The sequence below is a fragment of the Capsicum annuum genome, chromosome 7 (genome assembly GCF_002878395.1).
Source record: "Capsicum annuum cultivar UCD-10X-F1 chromosome 7, UCD10Xv1.1, whole genome shotgun sequence".
In the NCBI taxonomy this organism is placed as follows: Eukaryota; Viridiplantae; Streptophyta; class Magnoliopsida; order Solanales; family Solanaceae; genus Capsicum; species Capsicum annuum.
The window spans coordinates 57,366,225-57,372,806 of record NC_061117.1 but is presented as its reverse complement, the minus strand read 5'-3'; the positions used below and the strand labels follow the sequence as shown (position 1 = coordinate 57,372,806).

The window sequence follows — 6,582 nt, the reverse complement described above, 5'->3', positions numbered from 1 at the left end:
AATGTATGAGAAATTATACAGCTAAACGTTTAACACATACATTAACAATACAGTTTACACTAACTGTATGGATAAAGTGAAGAGTCAAAAACACACCTAAAGTATCTTAATTTTTTATGTTTATTACCTGAATGGTCACCAAACTTTTATCGAGGCCTCCACATTATTCCCTCGTGATTCCATAAGTCAATGTTACAAAGTAGTGCATAAAGAACCTACAGAAAACAAAATTAAACTTCTTCAATTAGAAGTTAATCTTTAACGTAAGCCTCCCTCCAAATTAAATAAACCTTAAATAACAATAACAAAAATAAATTATCAAATAAACTAATAATATATTAAATTAGTACAAAAAAAAAAAAACTATAAAGACATGCAAATTAGATAGTCACATATCAAAGCAGATGAAAAACGAAGAAAACTAGCCAACAATTATAAAAGCAAGGTATGTACAATTAGTGATTTAGTAATTGTAAGAAAAGAAAATAGCGAGCAGCAAGAGGAGTCAAAGATGGTGGTATGAAAAAAAAATATTATTGCTACTTGGATTCTCCAAACTGATGAAACACAAGCAAGAACAATAAAAGCATCAGAGAAACTGCTATGAAAGTGAACTAAAGCTTACACATATTCGGTGTATGTATCATGCATCTGGTGTATACATCAAGTCAATACATGTATGTTATGTGTTTACATTTAGAATTCATGTTATTTAATCATGATTAATTAACATATATTTTAATTAATTTAATTATTTAATCATCACAAAGAACATTATTTAATGTATATACCAAATGCGTGTGAGTTTTTGCCATGAAAGTGTGACCTTTTTGGAAAAAAATTATTTTGGTCCCTCTGTTAGGACCTTATAATGATTTTGGTCCCTGTAATATTTGACTTTCCTCATTTAACCTTTAATTTGTCAAAATGAATGATTTTAATACTTTAAGTAAATGATTTTAACCCTTTAACTAACGGTGATTAGCAATTTTAACAGATTTGTAAATATGTCAACAACATTTAGGGTATTACAACAACAACACTTCTTTAAAACAAACAAAAAAAAAAAAACTAAACATAACACTTTTAAAAATCGTTCTGTAGCATCCAACACTCATTCATAACCATATCTCAGCCTTCTTTTTTCTTTCATTTGGATTGGGATTTATCATTTGATTTATGAATAAAACTTTTGTGTTTGTAGGTTGATGCACACTTCTCTTTTTTTGCCTTCCCTTTTGCGTGAGAGAATAATTGAGCAACTCTTCCTAGGGTACATATAGGAACTCATTGCATTAGTGATAAGAAAGATAATCAGTATTTTTGATAATGAAATTGCGTTACAAGAGCGGACTGCAATCCACGCCGACATGTGAGTACTCAATCAAGTTCAATTACACTAGATCTTTAATATTGTTGGATGAAAAAAGGCCAAAATCTTTAATTTAATTAATGCATAGCAGTGAGTATATTTGTATTGCCACTGAATACATGTATTGAAAATATATTGAAGTATACATGTTGTAAGTCAAAAAATAAAAAACAAAGAAGTGTTAATTATCCTTTTAAACTTTTAATAGATGACCACATTTGTGAGATCTCTACTTGACCGCATTTGTGATATATCTAAAAAGAATTGTTAATTAGCAGTACTCACAACTACATACTTCTTTAAGTGTTAACAGATCTATCAATACAATCACTGCTTGTTATCCCTTTAATTTAATTAAACTTTTCCACATGATTTCTCTTTAAATATTTAGTTTGTATTAAGTTTTGTATACTTCTGAATTGCATTACTAATTTTCTACATAACAACAATTGTATTTTGGTCATTCCAATACAAAACATTGAATGCTAAAGTATTACAGAATTAAGAATAAAAATGAAACATTTAATTTTTATTTTTTTATTACTATTTTACATAAAGAATAATTTTTGTTAAACGTTTTCGGCAAGAAACATAAAAACTAAATATTGTGGTGGACATTTTGAAATTATATGATCATTTTACGTTTTAATGTTAGTTCTACTTATTGAAATAACTCTAACAGCTTCTAATTTTGCTATTCTCATAACAAATGAAGGCGATGATCCAAATACGTACACCATTAAATAAAGGTCGGTGGGTGTTTGAACTAGAGACGAACTATGTTAGTGGACAAATAGATTATTATAACTATTGCAATAGTGACCAAAATTGTATCATTCAGGTGAGGCAGTGTATGAAAAAGTTGAAAGTTGATGATAGAAAAGTGAAATTTTGGTTCAAATTTGGCCCCTTTTTTGAGATGGATACTAGAATTTTATCAACTGATTTGGATATATATAGCCTTTTCTATAGAATGCTCAACAGTAAAGAGGTGGAAGTATTTGTCGAGCACACATATGAGGATCAATGGAGCTATGATGTGGTTGATTATAAGGGTGAGCCAATACTACATGGTGACGAAGGCCTAGTAGATGCGGATGTAAAAGAGAAAGTTGATGAGAGTAATGCCACAAGTGAATAATATGAGTCATTTCATGACTCTGATTATTCCTTAGAAGAAGATGACATGCTTTTTGATAAAAACCCAGACTCTACCATAGAGTGGGTTGGTGTTAATGGGAGAAGTAAAGATAATCAAGTTAAATGAAACACTATAGAGTTTGGAGTTACCTCAAACATGATGGACATGTGCCCCAATAACACTCAAGAAGATGATTGTACCACATCAGACGAGGAATTAATGAGTTTGCATGGAGATTCTGATAATGAAAATCAGAAAAAGTTCACTGTTTTTAATCCAACTAGGGATCTGGAGGATCAAAAATTTAAGTTTGCGCTTAATATGATTTTTAGTAATAGCAAAGAATTCAAATGGGCAAATGAAGTACATGCTGTGAGTAAAGAAAAGATATCAAGTCCCCAAAAAATAAACGTAGGAGGTCGAGGGCAACTTCTAAGGTTCCAAGTTGCAAATGGTTTATATTTGCATCAAAAGCTAATCGAGATGAACCTTTCATGATCAAGAAAATAGGCCTTGACCATTCATGTGGTAATCAAAGCGATAACAAGACTATCGACTCTGGATTTTTAGCTAAGAAATACATGGAAGAGTTTAGAATTAATCCAAGTTGGGGTGTGAAATATTTCAAGCTCATGTGATGAGGGCTCATAATTGTACCATTACTCGAAATTAAGCTTATATGGCAAAGAAGAAGGAATTAGATCTAATTACAGGGACTAGAGAAGAGAAATATGATATATTGTGGGATTACTCTGCAGAGCTAAGGGGGAGTAATCTAGGGACAACATGTATTTTGAAGTTGGACGAAAATCCAAAAACAATGGTCAATGGTAGAAAATGGTTTTTAAGACTCTATGTGTGGTTTGCAGCTTATAAACAGATGTCGACCTATAATAGGAGTTGATGGATGTCATTTAAAAGGGAGCCAAAAGGGGGGAAGCTATTGACCGCAGTAGTCATTGATGGAAACGACAATATGTATCCTATTGCATTCACAGTAGTGGAAGGTGAATTGAAGGAAATACGGAGTTGGTTCCTTACACTTCTTGATGAAGACTTAGGCAACTTACAAAATCATTTTGCATGTACTTTCATTTCAGATAAGCAAAAAGGTTTAACTCCAACATTTGATGAGACAATGTAGATGTTGCACATAGATTTTGTGTGAGACATTTGCACAACAATTTTAAAACCGAAAGTTTTGGGGAAAAAATACTAAAAAATGTCCTATGGAAGGCTGCCAGGGCAACTAAAGTACCTGAATTCTCCAAGCGTATGGAAGAAGTGAAAAAATTAGATCCCAAAGCCTTAAAATGGTGCATTAATAAGCCTTCCATTTACTGGTTAAGGGTTTTTTTTTTCTTTCAATGTGTGGCGTGTTATTAAACAATTTATGTGAGTCATTCAATAGTGTACTTCTACATGTAAGAGATAACCATATTTGGATAATTATTGAATCAATTAGGATCTACTTTATGTCCAAACTTCAAAAGAACAGAGAAAAGATGATGAAGTATTGTCGGATAATCTACCCGAGGATCATAATGAAGCTAGAGGAAAATAAGGCTAAAGCTGCTGAATGTATTGTCACTAAATCTGATCAATTTCACTATCAAATTGAGGACATCTATATTAGGCTATTTTCTATTGATCTTAAGGAGAAAATTTGTTCATGTAAGAGATGGTAATTAAGATGAATTCCTTGTAATCATGTTATGGTAGCGATATCGGTTAAGAAGGATGAGCCTGAAATATATGTTCATGAATGTTACACAGTTAACCAGTACTTGAAGAGTTATAATCCATCAATATTTTCAATTGTTAGCATTGATGAATGGCCTAAGATGGGGATAGAACCACCACTGCCACCCATATACAAAGCACAACAAGGTAGACCAAAAAAATCCAGGAAGAGAGGAATTGATGAGACAACTCAAAAAGAATAAGATTCTGGGAAGCTTACCTTGTTAAAAGCATCGAGAAAGGGTAGAAAAAAGAAGTCCAGATTATGTGAAACTTTAGGCATAATAGTAGAAAGTGTCCCATTCTTATGGCAAGAAATCAATCTGAAGCTCAAAATGAACATATCCATCAATAAGTCGAAAAGAAAGGTCCTTTGACACCTAGTGATGCAACAAAAGTAAGTGGTTATATAGTTTGATTATCTTCATCAAGAGTAATAATACTAAAATGTTATTCTATTGTAGGTTTCAAGCACTAGTACTGTGAATGTGGCATCAATGCAATCCAGTTCCTCATTTGTGATAGAAAAATAGTTATTATCCTTATTTTTTTGTACTTCTGTTATCTGTATTGGAATTTAACTAAATTATTCTCTTCTATGTACTGTAGGTCAATCAACTTTACCAGACAAGGGTACCTCAAGAACAATTGAGAAGTTATGCATTTATTTTACAAGAAATTGATGAGAACTCCAGAGAAGTTACAAGACCACTCATCATTGAAAAAATGGAAAAATAGTGCATTCCACTGTCAATATTACAAGAAGCGCTTTCTCAAAATAGCAAGAGTAAGAAGTGATCCAAAGGCTAAGAAGAAAGTTGTCCCTTAAATTAAGAGAAATAAAATCAATGACATTATGGACATGAGTTTAGATCTGGTTTTATCTTGATGAAAAAGTTAATCATGCTCTAGTGATATGTGAACGATTGCAATTTTTATTTTAAAATACAATGCAACTTAAACAATTACCTTTTACTCAATCTCATTTCTATGTTAGTTTACTGGTTAATTGAGTCTATGTTGCTCGAACTCTTCAAAAATATTGATGAGTGCATGTTGGATCCTACAAAAATAACTATTTTGGAGGACCCAACATTGGAAGCAATATTTTTTAAGAGTCTGAGCAGTACCGACCATAGCCCATATGGCGTTGATCAGCTCATATGCCTAATATCTGTACCGGATCAAGTAATTTTAAACTTAGATCTATCTCCACAAACAATAAGAACAAAATTGACATTCTGAGAGTGTAATTGATTAATGTGTCACTAGTACACTTACTTGACAAAGTCTTCTGGCTTCTTACTGAGACCAAAAGAATCATAACCGTGGCTACAACAAGTACCTTTATTTCTACAAAAATGCAGAAGTCATTTTTAAGAGTACTTGAAAGGGAAAAACAGGAATAACAAAAGCCACTAGTTTGAAAGATCAAAATCCATATTGAGATTTTGTGCTAGGCCAATCAAAAGGTAAAACCATATAAAGTTATTTTCCTTGTTCCTCTTTGTCAACAAATGAATCAAAGTTGCAGTTACTCTTGTTGATAAGTAGCATATACTTAGAATAGTTGTAAAGTATATAAACAATTAGTCATTAAACATTACTCTTGAGGCCCATAGTTTAACATAACTTGATTATTAAGTTTTATCCTAGAGTAATCAAAAAAGGAAAAAAGCTTTCTTTTTGAAATGGACTAAAAAAATGGACAAACAAATTGTAATGGACGGAATAACACACTGCCAAAAATATCAAACATTTTGTATGAACTGGATGTCACAATCAACTGTCTACAACTTCATATTTGCATCATATAAGCATGTATGAAAACATACTTTTCTCATTTGTTGTGAAGTTACTAAATTTTGACATGACATGAGACTGACTTTGGAACTTGATCATAGATTATATACTTTAGTAATTGAAACTGATTACATATAGTTACTGCAATTATTAACAGTTGAAAATAGTCTTTATTCACTCTATGTTGCGTGAACTCTCCCAAAATGTTGCCGCATCTGTGTTGGATCCTTCAAAAGGTAATTTTTGGAGGATTCGACATACATGATACTCAACCAACTAAGATATTAAGATTCCCTAATCAGAACGGACTATGTCACTTTCTAGATTTCAAAATTGAATAGACCATCTAAGAAGTATCCATGCAACTTGAATGGTGAAAGAAAGCTAGAGGGTGGGAGAAAAAGTTGAGTAATGGGATAATGCCACTTTTTATAATATCCCAATTTGGTTACCTGTTATCGGGATATATTTGTTATACTGGAAGTAAGATATTCTATAGAAGAAAAAAAATGTTTGAATTTGA

The 6,582-nt window shown here is 31.8% G+C and overlaps 1 pseudogene; it reads left to right on the top strand.

The window, feature by feature from the left end:
• Positions 1–2,672: 2,672 nt before the first annotated feature.
• LOC124885725 lies at positions 2,673–5,085 on the top strand (annotated as a pseudogene).
• Positions 5,086–6,582: the final 1,497 nt, after the last annotated feature.